Source organism: Diabrotica virgifera, chromosome 1 (genome assembly GCF_917563875.1).
Source record: "Diabrotica virgifera virgifera chromosome 1, PGI_DIABVI_V3a".
Taxonomy (NCBI): domain Eukaryota; kingdom Metazoa; phylum Arthropoda; class Insecta; order Coleoptera; family Chrysomelidae; genus Diabrotica; species Diabrotica virgifera.
The window spans coordinates 251,156,035-251,176,120 of record NC_065443.1 but is presented as its reverse complement, the minus strand read 5'-3'; the positions used below and the strand labels follow the sequence as shown (position 1 = coordinate 251,176,120).

Sequence of the window (20,086 nt, the reverse complement as noted above, 5' to 3'; positions counted from 1 at the left end):
TTTGTTGGGAAAACCCGCATTTTTCGAGGAAAATTTTCGTCAGAACAAATCGGGAAAAACATATCTCTATGCAGAATTTAATTTCGGTGAATTTTTATTTGAGTGTTTTTGTTGTAAAGTTAAAATCTTCGGAGTTATAGAGCAATAATTGAAAAAAAATACGATTTGTCGGCGCCATTTTGTTTATAAAAAAAGTAGCACACTATCTGCGGACTTTGCATACCTATATTATTAATATATAGGATCTTATAATTCGATTCTAGCAATATAATTGCTGGTAAATAACTTTTCCATGAATTTTGCTAATTAGCCCAGAGTATTGGTGTCATTTTGTTGACTACAGTACAACCTCGTTAATCCGGACCTCGTTTATCCGGATGTCAGGATTATCCGGATCAATCCGGAATGAAAAAATAAAAAAAATCATTTTGATGGTGAAACGTTTACGTTATCGTGCCGCATTGAAACGTCACACAAAATTAAAACAAAGGAAGATCAATGACTTTTTTGTAAATAAAAACTAATGCTGGCGTAAATTATATAGGGTGTAAATATAGTACGTTATCATTTCACATGTAGTTTTATTAACCTTATTATATTTCCGGATTATCCGGATTTTCGATTTACCGGATCGCTTCCGGTCCCAGTTAGTCCGGTTAAACGAGGTTGTACTGTACTTATAATCCTGTAGTTGTAATGTAATGTAACTTAAATTGCTTCAAAACATGATCACTTGAGCAATAATTTTCGTACATAAAAAGAATGGGCTGCTCCAGTTCTGATGGTATATGGTATGTGCAGCTTACTGAACTGAACTATTTTAAACAACTCAAATACTATTAAAACTTAGAACCTGGTATTGAAATTTGGGTTACGAAGTAGCCAAGATAACTGTTTGCACGGTATATTTTCAACGTAAATTTATACTCGCTCCTGAATATACCACATGTTTCTTGCTATCATAGTGGTGTATAATTATTTAGTTCTTGCAACTGGCTTCTTAACAAATGGGTAAAGTAATTCCAATTTTGTTTTGAAAGGTCAAACATGGCGTGATATGAGACCGATCCTTAGTCCAACTTTCACCAGCAGTAAAATGAGAACCATGTTCGTCCTGATGTCTGAATGTGGTGAGAATTTCATCAAGTATTTCCTGAACATGATTAACAAGGATACCATCGAAATGGAAATGAAAGATACTTTTAGACGATTTACGAACGATGTTATTGCTACGACTGCTTTTGGCGTTAAAACAGATTCTTTAAAGGACAGAGATAATGAGTTCTTTGTTATGGGAAAGAGAGTAGTAGATTTTGGTTTCTGGAGAAGTCTTAAGTTTTTTGGTTACTTTCTTATACCGAGGGTTTTAGGGGTAAGTATTGTATTAATCCCTTGCTCTACTCGTACAACTTTTCTCGACGTATTACATTGTACATATCATCGACATAATATATGAAAAATGCATAAGTCCAAAATGTTCAATTTTAGACTTTTGATGGCATCTGTTAGCATTATCGGAAAGGTATGTACGGCTCTGTTTTCTTCTAATTTAGTTTACTAGATTTTGCTAAAATTATGAAATACGTTTTCATTGTAAACGGGTGAGTACCTACAGGGTACAGGTTAAAATGACACAAAAATATTATTGGTAATTAAACATTTGATAATTGTTTAGGGACTTGTGCAATTTTGTACAAGTGGAGTTATGCAAAATTAGTTGTTTGTCTCTCCTGTAAAATCAGGTATTTTGGACTTATGCATTTTTCACATTAGGCTGACGATAGACTGAATTTTTTATATTTGTGTGTATATTATGATTTTAGTTCTTTAAAGTTTCAATTTTTGGCCGAGATATGACTGATTTTTTTTATGGATCTGATTAATAGAACAGTCAGAACTAGAGAAGAGAAAGGAATTGTTCGTCCCGATATGATCCATTTACTAATGGAGGCTAAAAAGGGAATTCAGCAGAAAGAAGAGAAGGTTATAGACACTGGATTTGCTGTAGTGGAAGAAGTAGATATAGGTAAATTATTAATACATTAATATTTTAAAGGCTTTAAAGTATCCTAATAAATTTGTTATCTTAGTATGGTATAGTTAGACCCAAACCTAGACATCCAAAGTGAAAGTTATCCTCCAACACCAAATTGTTCTATATGGTCCACATATTGTTCAGTAAAAAGTTACACCATTTTGAGCGTCCGGTTTGGGGGGGAGATGGGGGAGAAGTCGGTAAATTAGTAGTTTTTTTAGGTTTTTCGTCAATATTTCTAAAACTATGCTTTAGTGTAAGGAATGTTCTATAGAAAAATCAGGGATGGGCGGTGTCGATAATGTCATGTCGACAATTCGATTGTCGACATGTCGACAATCATGTCGATGTCGAGTGATTTAAAGTTGTTGCCAATGTCGACAATGTCGAGTATGTCGACAATTAGCAAACGATCAGAATGACGTTCCGTGCGCACTAATTTGAAATTTTAGGTTAATCTGGCTGCGCTGACTTATTGAAAAAGTATGCATTAATGTTTCAACAAGTTGCAAAGAGACCAAATAATCTCAAACTTTTGAAACTTTTAACCTCACTATTAACTTGCGATTGTCAAATTCATAGGATATTCCATAATTGTTTGATTGCAGGTTTTTCAAGTGTAAATGAATTTTAAATAGATTCATATAGAGACAATTTATTATGTGCAAACCTCATGATAGAGTAATGCAATGTAATGAATCTAAAATATTACCATATAGATGCAAAACCAGAAAAAACCAGCAAAACAAATTTTCATAGATTTTTAATTTTCTATCGTTACTCGTAAACTCGTAACATTTACAGAAAGGTTTAAAAAAATTAAAAAGAAACGTAAACCTAAACGTCAGTAAACGAGGTAAGATTCAAAACCACAATCAAACATATCTCAGTACATTGAAACCTTACCTTGTTTCCTAACATTTCGTTTACTTTTTTTTAAATTTTACTAACTCTTTATTATAATAATTATAGTATAATAATTACTGAAACAGTGTTGAATCTCTTCGTGCTTTGGCAGAGACTGCATAATAAAAACATTACAACATTTTGCGGTTTTGCTAATTTTTAACCAAAGAAAACATTTAACCAATAATACATCAAATAGTTGTACTTTCCCCGTCCATATCTACAATTTCTTCCTCGTCCAGGTCATAACTATTTTTATCAGGATACTCTCCCTTTAATGAAACATAAATATGTACCAATTTCTTGGAATTTAGTGAACGTTAATCTATTTCTTATCAGACTGTGAATGTGTCCCCAATTTGAAAAGAGTCTCTCGATTTGAGCTGAGGAGGCTGGCATTTTTAGAAGTCTGAGAGCCATTTTAGCAAGAATTGGGCATTCCAGTTTGACCACTCGCCAAAATACTAGAGGCTTTTCAACTCCTTTTTCCCAAAGTGTTGAGAATATTCCTGAAATTGTAAACCTAATATATTAAAAATCAAAAGAGCGATAATTTTGTCTGAAAGACTTACCCGATTTAGTGTTAAATTTGTCCCATTCTTCTATGCCCTGATTGCACAACTTTCTGAGTAAGAACTGAGTTATTATACCAGTGTGCTCTGACGTAAGCTTGGAATTTTCATATTTCGGATGCAGATAGTACGCAGTTAATGCGTACACGTTTAACGCCATTTGTTGTCTGTGTTTCAATTTTTCTTTAAGGTTATCTGGCAGATTCAAATTGAGCCACAGATGAACGGCATCTGCTACAGATGTGTCAGATTTCTGACAAACATTGATCAGATTACAAATGGGTTCATAAATTTCTATGTTCTGTTGAATCTCATCCACAAATTCATCGTTGAAGATTAATTCCTTGACTTTCGGCTTAATCTTTTTTTTCGTTACAGCGGCTACTTGTTTCATATATACCAGATTTTCTAGGAGACTTTCGAAAGAATCTCGGTAAGAGCACCATCTTGTTTCGGCCGGCAATTTGATTCTGCGCCCTCCCTTATCAACTATAATTTTTTCTAAATCTGGTTGCTTAAATTCTTTGAGGACAATGACCACATTGTCGACTAACTTTTTATCCAGCACGTCTTTGGCTAAAAGGTTGCCGGTGTGGCTACTGCACGTAGAGTGCCACATGTTGTGCTTGAGGAGGGATCCCATTTTAATCATTGCACTAGCATTATCCGAAACTATACCGTACGCATCTACATCGTATTTTTCTTTTGCAATTTTTTTAGATTCTGTTATTATTTCGGCAAGTTTTTCTCCAGTCTCAGACTCCGTGGTTAAATCCCAAGCATCAAGAAAGGCATTTTTTCCGTCTGCACTATGCAACATTGTCACAACCGTTTTAGAATTAGTAGATGAGTTTTTCCAACCGTCACACAAAATGACTGACTCGGTTTCCACTTTTTTACGTGAAATCTCAATACAGTCTTCATAGCACTTATTTAAAAGCGATGTACAAAGTTTTTTCCGGCCAGGAATTTTGTCTAAATAAGCAGGACGGATCGTTTTTATAAAATTTTTAAAGAGAGGTGATTCTACCACAGTAAATGGTAAGTTACAGCCGAATATAAATTTGGCTAGTGCAGTGCTTATCTTCTCCTCTTCATACTCTTGTAATATGTCCATATAGTCGGTGATTTTCTTTGATTTTTTGGCTGGTCTAGCTTGAGATGTAGCGAATAAATTTCTTTTATTCGTGCTTGTGTAGCTTGTGCTGGAGGAAGTTGGAGTACTTAAGTTAGTCAAATTACTACTCTCAGTATCAGTAGTTGATAACATCATATTTTCAACAATACTATGAGTGCCTTGAATTGCTACACCATTGTTTTCTTCCAATTCCAATAAGGCGGCATCGGTATCTAATGAATTTTCTATAATTCCATCTAGCATGTTTTCAGGTGAAGTTCCAGTCACAATAGCTAGCGAACCATCTTCCATAACTTCGTAACTACCGTTCGTTGTATTCTAAAATTCAAAATAAAAAGAAACTCTAAGGTGACTAAATATGAAGGGCGGATCTACGGACACCCTGTATACAGAAGTTGGCATAGATACAGCGTTTTGTACTTAATTCAATAGGCCAATCCGTTTTTTGCCGTAAAATACTAAACTTGGTGTTTTTTAAATGGGACACCCTGTATATAGAGATGCAACAACGTGAAAACCTCAGAATACAAATTCTGGGGTGAAAACTGATGCAATTTATGTCCCCTTCCGAATTCGAATTAAATAGTAATCAAGAAATCTACAATAATATATAGTGCGTTATTTTCACTTCCTGCCGTTAGATGGCTATACGGTTTTTGACGCCATGTTTTCTCCAATATACTACTACCGAAATGGTGATCCATGCGTTGTTGAGTTATGCGGCTCCGAACACATTTTACGATTCATTTTTATATTATAGATAAATGTAATTTCAAAAAGTTCCCCCCAAAATTTTTTCTAGATCCGCCCCTGCTAAATATGTAGTAGAACATACGTCCTATATACTCACTTGTGGATTAACTGTAGGTGTAAAACCTGTGTCTGAGCCAGTATTTTCGTATATCGAAACATGCGACATTTCATTATTGGATTGATTACCATTGCCACGATCTAACTTGCAGACGTTTCTTAAAATGAAAGTACGGGACGGGGTTAGTTATCAGCCGATACAAATATCAATTTCAGAGAATAAATCTCTATAGCTATCCAGCTAAAATTAATTAAAATATTTCTTCTTACCTGTGACTTTGCAATCTTGCTGCAGCTGTATTTTTTATCACATTTCCACATACACAACATTTAGCCGCGTGCTTTCCTTCTATCTTTAATACTTTGAATGATAATATATCATAGTTTTTATTCAGTTTTCTGCCACTCATTTTGATTCTGATCAGATCAATCAGATCACATTCAAAGTTTACAACTGAATAATTTCATAACATAACCTCACTTTTTTCCGTTATGGACACGTTGCTGACATTGTCGACATTGTCGACATTGTTGACACGTTCTCGACATTGTCGACACGTCTGTGTCGACAATTAAAGTCGACGTGTCGATGCCCATCTCTGAGAAAAATGTTCTACATAACAATTAAAACAAAAAAGGTTCTATACATAATTGCTATAAAATCAACGGTTCCAGAGTTACGGAGGGTGAAAAGTGGAGGTTTTCGATACTTTTTATATTTACCGACTTCTCCCTCCTCACCCCGCCAAACCCGACGCTCAAAATGGTGTGACGTTTTTCTGAACATTATGTGGACCATATAGAACAATTTGGTGTTGGAGGATAACTTTCACTTTGGATGTCTGGGTTTTTGGTATAGTTATATCATAAATATTGCCCAAAAAATATAAAAAGTATCGAAAACCTCGACTTTCACCCTCCGTAACTCTGGAACCGTTGCATTTTATAACATTATGTATAGAACATTTTTTGTTTTAAATTTCATGTAGACCATTTTTGTATATAACATTGTTTACGCTAAAGCACAATTTTAGAAATCTTGACGAAAAACTTAAAAAAACTATTAATTTACCGGCTTCTCTCCCATCTCCCTCCCAAACCGGACGCTCAAAATGGTGTAACTTTTTACTGAACAATATGTGGACTATATAGAACATTTTGGTGTTGGAGGAAAACTTTTACTTTGGATGTTTGGGTTAGGCCTTTTTTTGGACCAGTTATACTATACCGATATACAGATATACTATACTCCGTAACTTTGGAACCATTTATTTTAGAAAGATTATGCATAGGGCCTTTTTTATTTCAAATTTAATGTAGAACAATTTTGTATAGAAGGTTGTTCATGCTAAACCGCATAGTTTTAGAAATATTGGCGAAAAACTTAAAAAAATACGAATTTACCGATTTCTCCCCCCTCTCCTCCCCAAACCCAACGCTCAAAATGGTGTAACTTTTTCTGGACATTGTGTGGACCATATAGAACAATTTGGTGTTGAAGGATAACTTTCACTTTGGATGTCTGGGTTATGCCATCTTTTGGATCAACTATACTATACTATCTGCTATCCTGTGAGCTTCCAAAAAAGGAACTAAGAAGTAGAACCATTGTAACCAGAAAGCAATAGTGAAAAAAGCGAGGTAGAAAAAAATAGTATACAGTTTGTGAAAAGGATTTGACTAGGAGATCAAGGTACGAATTTAAGTAGCAAGAGCAGATTTATTAAAATTCATTCTATTATTATGCTGAGAATTACATGGACGGCCAGAGTTACCAACGAGGAAAGCAGAAGTTGAAATAAAAAATTGTTAAGAACAATAAAAGTACGCAAGACCACATACCCTCGATACATACTGAGAAATGCAGTATGTTGCAGGTCATCATGGAGAGAAAAGTAGATGAGAAAAAAGGAATAGGTAGAAAGAAAAATCATAGCTACGAACTATTCGAGACTTGACAGGTACGGATGTAGAAGAATTATTCAACGCTGCTAAGAACAGAGAAACGTTTAGAAATGTAGTAGCCAACCTCCGATGATGGGGATGGCATAGTAAGAGAAGAGAATACTAGAAAAAGCTATGTTTACTGCATTATATAGGATTAAAATATTAAGATCTATAAAATTTCAGTAACAACAATCGCCTCTGAAATATAAAAATATAGACTAGACTATATCGTTGGCCCCGTTAGGTGAATTATTCCGATTTGATTTTTTTTGCACAAACTTACTCAAAAAGAGGTCCTTATAACAAATCCACAGGGTACCGGGAGGTCCGCGGTCGGAAAATTGTTCAAACAATTTTTTTAAACAAATTTAAAAAATCCATTTTTTCACTTCAGACAATCTTTATTTACATTCTTTGGGCTATTATGAGAAAAAGGGCTCTTGTAATTTTTCTCTAAAATTGATAGTAGTCGAGTTATATGCGATTTAAAATTTAAAAAATGCGAAAATGGCCACCTTCAATACTTAATAACTCGGTTAAAATTATTATTATGAAAGTCAGAAAGTGACTAAATGATTACAGTAGTTGATACACATAATTTTTATTTTAACAATTTTCTAATTTAATTCAACTAATTAATAATGGCTCAAATCTATTACTAATTATTCCGAAAATTATAAATTACAAATAATTCTAATAAACAATTTTAATAAACAATTCTAAACAATTTTAATAAACAAAATATAATTTTTAATTTTTTTTATTTTTTTTTATTTTGAATTTTTTTTTTTTTTTTTTTGTGAAAATATAATTTTTATAGTGATTCCAGTTCTCATTCTCAAATGAAAAATGCCAGCACTATTAATCTAAAAATAGTTAGAAATACTAATTGTAAGGGTAGATCTATTTGACTTGTATAATATTATTCCCAATGGTATTTCGGTGAGCCTCAGACCATTAGCCGAAAATATCCATTGAGTTTTAAAATTTCAAGTTTTTAGCTATTTTTTTTTGTTTGATTTATAATTTTTTATTTTTTATTTATTTTATTTTATCTTATATTTAATACTAATTTTCAATTTTTTATTATATAAATATTTATTTAGTTATACCATTATTTTATTCCATATTTGATATATAATTTGTATTTTTTTATTTTATAATTTCTTCTTCAAATTCATATAGGTTGGATAATTACTTGATTTCTTCTTCGTCTGATATTATATAATACTAATTGTTTCTTTGATATTATGTCCGCTAAATTATTTATTGTATTATATAATTCTTCATTTTGTATTTTATTTTCTCTTCTCTTCTCTTTTTCTCTTCTCAAGGTCTCTTCTCATTCTTTGTAATTCTTGTGTATTTGTTTGACTTTCGTAATTAAATAATACGTGTTCTGGTGTGCCTATTTCTCCATATTCACATTCACAGTATTCATTATCTTTTAAATTAAATTTATGCAGGTATGTAGGGTACGGACCGTGCCCTGTAGTGCGGCAGATTCGTGCAAATATTATAAGAATTGTGCATTTAATGATAAAAGCATATAATTTAGAGCACATATACTACACATATAAAGGTTCAAAATTAGATATGAGGCCATCTCATATTTTGTTTTTTACAAAAATGACGGGCATTCAAACTGGCAACTATACATATGTGACTAATAGCGCGATAACTTTTGAACGAAAAGTCCGATTTCAACCAAATTTGGTATATAGGTTCTTTTTTTATGTATAAGATCGAGCGTTTGAGCCGGAAGATTCGGTTTACCAGAAGTTGTGTTTTTCCTGATTTCTTTTTGTAAAAATATGTTGTTTATTTTTCAATTTTTTCACGATGTATACAGAGAGAGTCTGTAAAGTGGAATAAATTCAATATCTCAAATACTAATTGTTTTTTTGGAAAATGCTCAGACCCGTCGATTAGTATTTCAAATTGTCCTTTTTGACATTCAATAAGAATGTATACAGGGTGTCCCAATTTAGAGATATGACGTCATCGTCGATTTTCTTAAATGGCAACACTGTCATTTTGATAGCTAATTTGATAGGGTTTGTAAAGTTATATATAACTGCAAAATATCAAATTTTTATTCTCTACCATTTACAAGATAATAGAAAATAACAAAGTTATATCTGTAATTTGGAATATATTCAATAATTGAAATACTAACTGTTTTTTTGAAAAATGCTCAGACCCGTCGATTAGTATATCAAATTGTCATTTTTGACATATAATAATAATGCATACAGGGTGTCCCAATTTAGAGATATGACGTCATCGTTGATTTTCTTAAATGGCAACACTATCATTTTGATAGCTATTTTGATAGCGTGTGTAAAGTTATACACATCTGAAAAATTTCAAAATTCTATTCCCTACCATTTACAAGATAATAAAAAATAACAAAGTTATGAAGAACAAGAAGTAATCAAATAATAATTGAATTAATTTATTTCAATTAAGCAAATGCTCATAACGTTGCCCATTGACAATTTGACAATAATTGAGGGCAACATTATGAGTTTTTGCTTAATTTATTGAAATAATTAAATTCAATTATTAGTTGATTACTTCTTTTTCATAACTTTGTTATTTTTTATTATCATCTAAATGGTAGAGAATACAAATTTGAAATTTTGCAGTTGTGTATAACTTTACACACCCTATCAAAATAGCTATCAAAATGACAGTGTTGCCATTTAAGAAAATCAACGATGACATCATATCTCTAAATTGGGACACCCTGTATACATTATTATTATATGTCAAAAAGGACAATTTGATATACTAATCGACGGGTCTGAGCATTTTTCAAAAAAACAGTTAGTATTTTAATTATTGAATATATTCCAAATTACAGATATAACTTTGTTATTTTCTATTATCTTGTAAATGGTAGAGAATAAAAATTTGATATTTTGCAGTTATGTATAACTTTACAAACCCTATCAAATTAGCTATCAAAATGACAGTGTTGCCATTTAAGAAAATCGACGATGACGTCATATCTCTAAATTGGGACACCCTGTATACATTATTATTGAATGTCAAAAAGGACAATTTGAAATACTAATCGACGGGTCTGAGCATTTTCCAAAAAAACAATTAGTATTTGAGATATTGAATTTATTCCACTTATTATTTATTATATTATTATTATTTATTATTATAATATATTATAATATATAATATATTATTTATTCCACATATATACAGACTCTCTCTGTATATTAATTTTTCAAAAAGGTAATACCGGCGTTGAAAAGAGCGTAAAAATATTATTGTTTAGGAAATATATTGAACTCTTTATTTATATTAATTACCATTTAATAAATGCATAACATATCTTCACATCTAGGTACCTATGTGCGGCAGATTCGTGCAAATAATAATATAAGAATTATTGTACATTTAATGGAAGAAGCATATAATTTGGACCACACATACTACACACACAAAGATTCAAATTTAGATATGAGGCAATCTCAGATTTTGTCTTTTACAAAAATGGCGGGCATTCAAAATAAATATGCCGCTCATAGGTACATGTAAACATACGTTATGCATTTATTAAATGGTAATTAAAATAACTAAAATGTTCAGAATATTCCCTAAAAAATATATTTACACTCTTTTCAATGGCGGTATTACCTTCTTGAAAAATTTATATATACAGGGTGAAAGTATTGAAAAAAGAACAACATATTTTTACACAAAAAACAGTAGAAACACAATTTCTGGTAAACCGATTCTTCCGGTTCAAGACCTCGATTTTATTCATCAAAAAAAGAGCCTATATACCAAACTTATTGAAATCTGACGTCTCGTTCAAAAGTTATCGTGCTATTAATTACATATGTTTAGTCGCCATTTTGAATGCCCACCATTTTTGTAAAAGGAACAAAAACTGAGATGGCCTCATATCTAAATTTGAACCTTTATATGTGTAGTATATGTGTTTCAAATTATATGCTTCTACCATTAAATGCACAATAATTCTTATAATATAATATTTGCACGAATCTGCTGCACATACGTACATGTGAAGACACGTTATGCATTTATTAAATGGTAAATAGCATAACTAAAAAGTTAAAAATATTTCCTAAATAATATTTTTGTGCTCTTTTCGATGGCGGTATTAAATTTTTGAAAAATGAATACATAAAGGGTGAAAGAATTGAAAAAATAACATATTTTACATAAAAACCAGGAAAAGCACAACTTCTGGTAAACCGATTCCTGCGGTTCAATACCTTGATCTTATACATCAAAAAAAGTACCAATATATCAAATTTGGTTGAAAGTGGACGTCTCCTTCAAAAGTTATCGTGCCATTAGTCACATATGTATAGTCGCCATTTTGAATGCCCGCCATTTTTGTAAAAGGCAAAATCTGAGATGGCCGCCTATCTAAATTTGAACCTATACATATATAGTATACCTGGTCCAAATTATATGCTTCTATCATTAAATGCACAATTGCACAAAAATTGCATAAATGCACAAATTGTTTCACATATCGGCTTCACTACTGTAAGGAAATGTATTAAGCTTTTTTTGAGCTAAAATAATTTGGTATATTATTTAAATTTGGAATAAAATTATAGAGACGTCTTGCTTTAGGGGAATTAATTATCCCATTCGTTTTGCTATTTTCTATATAATATTTCTTCTAATTCTCTTTTTGTTCTTATTTCTATTCCCATTAATTGTATTATTTTTTCATTATTTTCTTTTCTTTGCCAATATCTACATGCACGTTTTTGTGCTTCCAAGTGCATGGGCATTACACCAATCAAGATTGTTAAAGCTGTTGTTGCTGTAGTACTGAAGGCTCCTGTCATTCTAACAAGGAAACTTCTTTGTGCTTTATTTAGTTTTTCAATATTTTTATTATTTGTTAGTCTGTGTGCCTATACACTTGCACCGTACCCTACGATTGAGGCAAGTATCTTACTCAGGTATACGCGCATATGCTGGAACGGAATTCTATACTCCCTTTGTGCTAGGCTTGCAAGCTCCCTTTTTGCTAGGCATGACTTTCGCTGCCTTCTCACAGACGCTTTTTATATGATTTGTAAAGAGTCTTGGTTTATCGATTTTGATACCAAGATATCTAGTTGTTTTTGTTCTTGTTATTGCTTTCCCTCTTATTTGTATACTTGGATTTCTTTCAAGTTTTTCTTTTATAAGGCTATATGTTGTTTTTATTTCTGATATAGTGAGTTTAACTTTTTTCATCCATTCATTTATATTTTCAAGTACTCCATAAGATTTTATTTCTAGTTCTCTTCTTTAATTAGCATCTATGATAAGCAGCAAATCATCCGCATACACTATGCTCCCCAGAACTTCAGGATTCACAGCTAACCGTTCCAGCAGTTCTTATAACATTATATCCCAAAAAATAGGTCCACACACTGAACCTTGTGGACAACCTTTATTTATATGTCTCGCTTTTTTTTATCTATTGGACAACTTAAGCTGGCATATCGGTCTTGACAATAATAGTTTCTGAAACTTCCGTACAAGTTTCTGGGGCAATGCATCTGTCGAAGTCTTTCGAATAGCGCCTGCCACCAAAATTGTCAAAAGCTCCAGAAATATCTATAAAGATCATCAAAACATACTTCTTTGTGCTCTCTTCAATATTATTAAAAACTTTATTAATAACATCTCCTGTTGATTTTCCTTCACTAAAGCCATATTGATTTGGATGAAGTCCAGTTTCGTGTCTTATTTGATTTAGCCTTTTACAAAGTAATTTTCCCATTGTGTTTAGTAAGCATATTGGTCTATAAGATTTAGGTAAAGTTGGATCTTTATCTTCTCCTTTACTTAGAATTATAACTTCAGCTTGTTTAAAGTTGTTGGGAAACTTCTGTTGTCTTAGACATTCATTATATAAAGAAGTAATTATTGGTATTAAGTACTCTGAAAGTGCCTGAAGAATTTCTACATGAATGTTATCTGACCCAGGAGCCTTTTTATTTTCTTATTTTTCATACATTCATAGATTTCTTCTTCAGTAAATTCTTTTAACTCTCATTCTTCTGGTATCTCATACTCTGGTATCATCAGTGTTCTAATATTTCTTTGTTCTATTGTTTCATTTTCTAAGTCATCAGAAGGTATAAGGATACATCTAGTAGTGTATCAGCTGAATCCTCCAACTTTTTGTATATGAACCATCTGATTTTTTAAAGTAGAAAGCATTGTTGGATATTTAAGTTTTTTAGATACAATTTTGTATGGGACACCTCACATATCTAATTCTAAATGTCTTTATACAAAAGCTTCCCAACTTCTTGCTTTCGTTATATTTATTTCTTCTTTGTATTCGTTTTTAATCTCTACACTCTCCTAGAAGTATTTGCCTCTCGAGAAAGATACTACATCGTTGATATCGCTTTCGCGCATATCATACTCTGCTTCTCATTCTCGTGAGGTTTTCCTTCCAGGCAAATTTTTTTACTTTTTTATTATTGGATATTTTTGGGATTGCTATATCCATTGCTTTTCTAATTGCTGTAGTTAATTCTTTTGTTGCAGTATTTATATTATTCCCTCTTTGTATCAGACGTTGTGCACGGAATTCAGACCCAAGTAGTTCAAAATTCGCTTTTCTTATATTGTACCTCAACGAAGACATTTCCGTATCACGTGGCAGGTTACTCAAATTTAACGTTATGAGATTGTGATCTCTTGTTGTTGCATGTTCAACTAAGTTAATAACAATGAGCGACTAAGGTCAATATGAGTGCGAGTAACATGGACCATTCCGGCTGTCCAATGGTACATCTTACTCGCACTCACATTGACGGCCGCCAATACGGCCAGGCAATACGCTCTAATCCGCTCAATTGTTAATAATTAAAAATAACACCTTAGTAGTAAATTAAGACACAAATTTCTTCAGGATCCTATGGGGGGTGGGGGAGGGGGGCCTTAAACGTTGACTTAGGGCCAATCTTTCCAACCTTACTTAAGCCAAAGCTTACTTTAAGCCTTTGCTTAAGCTTAGATGCCTGTATTTCCACTTCAATTTGAGGCTTAAGCCTAGGCTTAAACCAAATAATTTTAAGCTCGCGCGGGAGTTGGTTTAAGCCTTTGCTTAAAATTTGTTTTCTGTTTTTTGAGGTTATTTCTATAGATTATTAAAGTTATTTTGAAAACCAACTTTTGAGTAATAAAGTTATTATTATATTATTAAATAATAATCTATTAATCTATTAATTTATTAATCGTAATAACGATTATTATAATTCTTACTATGTACTTTTGGAAGGTGTAGGCACATGAAAATTATTTATTTCTACAATGCTTGGTAGGTATATTTATTTTACAAAAATAAACTTACATTCTAATTTGACATTTTAAGGAATATATCCAATTAACAAAATTACAAAGACGGATCTATTGCTTATGCAAAATAACAATAAAAATATAACCAGAGAAAATATAGACAATAAACTAACAACACAATGTACCATGTACACAAAATTAAGTGAAGTAATTGTCATTGATACAGATGACAATCTAAAATTAAACGTCAACAGTACTCTGTTTTTACCTCAGAACAGTTAGATCTGGCATTTTGACGTATTCAGAGGTACCAAACCAATTAACTTTACAGTTGAGCATCAGTTTAGTTAAGGAAATGATGGAAATACGGCACCCGGATTAAGCTTCTCCTTAACTTTTGACACAGGCTTAGCTAAGCAAAAGCTTAAGTAGCTATTGAAATACCGGCCCTTATTTACTTTCTGACTTTCATAATAATAATTTTTAATCGAGTTATTAAGTTTTGAGAATGGCCATTTCCGCATTTTTTAAATTTTAAATCGCATATAACTCGACAACTATCAATTTTAGAGAAAAATTACAAGTGGCCTTTTTTGCTCACAATGACCCAAAAAATCTAAAAAAATTTGACCGAAATAAAAAACTATTTTTGTGAATTTGTTTAAAAAAATTGTTTAAATAATTTTTCGACCACGACACCGCCTGGCACCCTGTTGATTTGTTATAAGGACCACTTTTTGAATAAGTTTGTGCAAAAAAATCGAATGGGAATAAATTCGATAACGGGGGCAACGGCAACTGTACAGCCCCGTCTATTATGATTTTTTGAATTTGTTTAAAAAAATTGTTTAAACAATTTTCCGACCTCCCGTCACCCTATGGATTTGTTATAAGGACCTCTTTTTGAGTAAGCTTGTGCAAAAAATCGAATCGGAATAATTTACCTAACGGGCGCGACGATACAGTCTGGTCTAATATTAGATCAATGGTTTTTTTCTAATATACAATCGGAGATATATTTTTTTGTCTGTAGGAAATGGCAAAGGTGCCAAAGAAATCACCAACACAGATATAGCTGCTCATGCTATGGTATTTTTCTTTGCTGGTTTTGATGGCGTATCTTCCTTAATGTGTTTTACAACTTACGAATTAGCAGTAAACCCTGATATCCAAAACAGATTGAGAGAAGAAATCGGAGAAACTTTAAGGGAATGCAACGGCAAGCTAACGTACGAAGGTCTGTTGAAAATGAAGTACTTAGACATGGTTGTCTCAGGTAAAAATTAACGTTTTTAAAGCTTTCCATCAAAAGTCATGAACTTTTATTTTGATAGCTCTACGACATTTTTTCCTAAAAAGTTTTTGACGTTTCGACTTGTTGAGGTTATAGTCATAACCTCAACCATACCTAGCGGTAGGTATACACACCTTTTTTCAATAAATTTTTTCATTAATCTTTTGACAACGATTTCCGGAGTGGAAGTCGAAACGTCAAATATTTTTTAGGTTGTCATTACAACCAAACTCTGGCTAATCACATACAAATTTAACATTTATCTAAGCCATGCCACAAGACAACAGTTTCAGAACAGTATTGCTAATATTTTGCTTATTTTTCAGAAACTTTACGAAAATGGCCAATCGCTGTAATGGCTGACAGAATATGTACCAGATCTTACACCATTCCTCTTACAACACCAGAAGAAAAACCCCTTTATCTCGAAAAGGACACACTTCTTATTTTTCCCATATGGGCGATACATAGAGACCCGGAATTCTACGAAAACCCAGAGAGGTTCGACCCAGAAAGATTCAACGACGAAAACAAATCAAAAATCAACCCTTACACGTATCTTCCCTTCGGCATTGGTCCTAGAAACTGTATAGGATCACGATTTGCGCTATTAGAAACGAAAGTGGTGCTATTTTATCTTTTATCTAATTTTATAATTGAACCTTCGGCAAAACTTAACGTACCATTAAAAATTTCCAAGAAACAATTCAATGTTACAGCAGAAGGCGGATTTTGGTTTAACTTGAAGAAGTTAAATAAATAAAATATGCGAAAGGATACCTATATAATTAGACAACTATGAATAAGCATTATAGTATAGAACATTATTTAGTACATGCTGTAATCGCTTTTCAATATAGCCGTCTAGGAAGAATTATTAGTTTAAGATTCTAGAAAAAAACTCAATAGTAGTTACAGTAGAGCGGCGGTTCCCTTTGAACACTGAAGATAGCTCACGCCTCCCCTCCAGTCAATAATTGGTTGGTTCAAGTTAGAACAGTGAAATTGTGAAACTGACGATTCTAGCTCTACGTTAGCAAAAGCTGGGATGCAAAATAAAAATCCAGATACATATATTTAAATACGAAAGTTTATTGATTTGATGTCTCATTAAACATTGTTTATTTATTTGAGTAAAAGAATAATCAAAAAATCAAATACGCATATAAAAGTTGAAAGTCTTATATGAGTGTTTTTGCACTTTCAATGAGAGGGTTCGCATTCGGTGGAAGATTTCGATATTCGGTCAGAGCACACCTCAAGTCACTTCCAACGTCCAGCCTTGAACGGTATTTTGATACACGAATGCAGAAAAACCAGATTCGCAAAGATATGTGGATGAAAACTGGACTAATATCTTCGCAGATACTAAAGCCACTTCTGGGTAAACAGGAAAGAAGGTTAACCAAAATTCTTCCAAGGCCATGTTTGCAAAATCTGCTTTTGCTTGTGAATCACATTTTAGGTCAATTGCCTGCTCTTGAAGGTTAACTGGAAGAATGCCAACTTCGATATGAAAAGGAACTCTTGTCAACTTAAACGAGCTAACATCTGGAAAGTACTTTCGAATTTGATTTTTCAGTTTTTCCAAATGCCGTGATATGACGTCTTTCAAATCCGAAACTAGGGTTTGGAATATCATCGATGTGGATCGTAGTGGAAGGGTTTGAATATCATCGATGAGGTCGTTCAGTTTAAGAAAAGAGGAAAAGTTTGGCTTGTAACTGTGAAGGCGGCTTTGCCAAAGGGATATTTTTTCTATATACCCCTTAATTGCATCATAAGTGTTTAAGAGGTTTTTACGGCCTTAAAGCTTCAGATTCAGGACATTAAGTGTCTCAAAAAAGTCAGACAAATAAGCCAAGTAAAAGATATTTTTATCATCTGTAAATCTTCTGTGAAGATCTTCTTGTTTTGAAGTCATTAACGAAATTTCAACTTCTGACTTTAAATTGAATAATCTTGAAAGCATATTTCTTTTGGATATCCATCGGACTTCTGTGTGAAACAGAAGAGTTTCATGATCACTATTCAGTTCTTGACATAGTGCCTGAAAGAGCCTAGTGTTTAATGCGCTGGATTTGATGTGGTTAACTATTTTAATTGCTAAGTTTACTGTGACGTTGAGAGGTCCAGGTAAAGTCTGACTAGCTAAAGCTTGTCTGTGAATAATGCAGTGAGAACCAATTATCCTAGGGTTCTTCTTTTTTGCCAATTCCATAAATCCAGATCGACATTTTTTCTCCCATGGAAGTTCCTTGATTACTAAAAAATCTTCAAGAGCAGAAAATATGTCAATGGCTTTAGTTGTTGTTTCAGATGTTGAAAACAATATTTCCTCCAGGAACCGTTTTCTGTCAATAAATCGACAGTAAAACAATAACTGTGCATGCTTTGAAATATCAATTATTTCGTCACACTACAAAGAAAAAAACGGTGAATCTTTTAATTTTTGCAATAGTGGCTTTTTCAAATCCAGAGCCATGTCATCAATTCTACGTTTTACTGTGTCGTTTGAGAGAGAAATTTTTCCTACTTTCTTACAACTGTCTTCACTAAGTACGGTACTACAAGCAGTAAGTAAACAAGGATTAATTAGTGACTCACTAATAGTATGTGGTTTCTTGTCTTTAAATATCAAAAGTGCTATTTTGTATGATGCTTCCACAGCTTTCTGATTTTCAACACGAAAATTTGCAGTAGAGTCAAGTTTCATACGTTTTAGGCTGCTTTTTGGCAATAAAAAATTCTGAGCCTTTATCTTTCAAAGAAGAATGGTTTGTAATTAGATGCCGCTCCAAACGTCCGGGGCTCATTGCATCATTACTAAGAACAGCATGGCAGTTGACACACTTAGGTAAATGACTGCCGTTTTTCTCCATAAAGGTAAAACCATACTTGATATAATCGTCAGAATACAATCTTTTCTTTGGAAGTGACTTCGCAATTTTCAAAGCTGTTACACAACACTATTAAATAATTCACAAACAATCACTCTGTTATTAAATAACGATTTCACTGATTGCTACAAACAGCACACAGACGCTGTCGACTGAGACTGACGCGTGAGATGAAGTCACTTAACTGGAGCCAGAAGTGCTTGCAATACAGTGTTGGTAAATATATTTTGCGCTCCTACTATGTTGCCATACACAAGACTGACGTGTTTAACTCAGGTTGTGTGTTTGAGTAAAACGATTTTAATCACGTTTAAATAAAGAAATATTTCTAAACAAGATAAAAATACGAAATACAAAATATTTTGTTTTTTAACAAAATATATATTTTTTAATTTTTATTTTTTATTCTTTGTACCCTCACGGCTCCGCTGAAATTCTCTCAGGCCCCCCAGGTTGAGAACCACTGCAGTAAAGTATGAGTATTATGTATGTATGTGGCATTTTTCATTTTAAACATAGTTTTTCAGAACTTTGGTATTTTTTTGTGATAAAATTTACCAAAGTTTTTTCATTCCACTTTGTCATCAGATTTTGATTCTTAAACTATAAAGACAACCAATTTATATAATAAAAAAGCTGATGATGAACTTCAAGAAGTTGAGTTTATCCTACTTGAATAGAATATGTTTTTTACTTACGTTTTTGTCTTTTAAATAATTTGTTTGTTTATTATATTTGTTTGTTTTTTATTTTATTATTTAGTTAGTTACTTGTCTTTGCCTTTGTTCCTTTACAAAAATTAAATATATTATTTTTTATATATTGTTAATTTCTTCATCCATACAATATAACTACAATATATCCGTACGATAAAATACGATAATTTAAACACTTAGCTCTTTATAGCTCTTTATTTATTGGATTAATATCTGTATTAGAAAGAAATGCAGAAACATAATATATCAACTTTGAACTTGAACCAATTCAAAAAGAAACAATGGATGACTGAGTAAATTTTAGATTTAATGGAAGAAAGACACCATAACATAATGTTTTTGTCAACATAAAAGCAAAGAAAATCAGATATACAAAAAAGTGGATTAAAAAATAAAATATACAATTCAGCAAGCAAAAGAACAATGGTTAAAAGACCATTGCGCAGAAGTA

The 20,086-nt window shown here is 32.3% G+C and overlaps 1 pseudogene; it reads left to right on the top strand.

Moving 5' to 3' along the window:
• LOC126879078 (cytochrome P450 9e2-like) overlaps nt 1-19,803 on the top strand; it is a 55,932-nt pseudogene extending 36,129 nt beyond the window's left edge.
• The last annotated feature ends 283 nt before the right edge of the window (nt 19,804-20,086 follow it).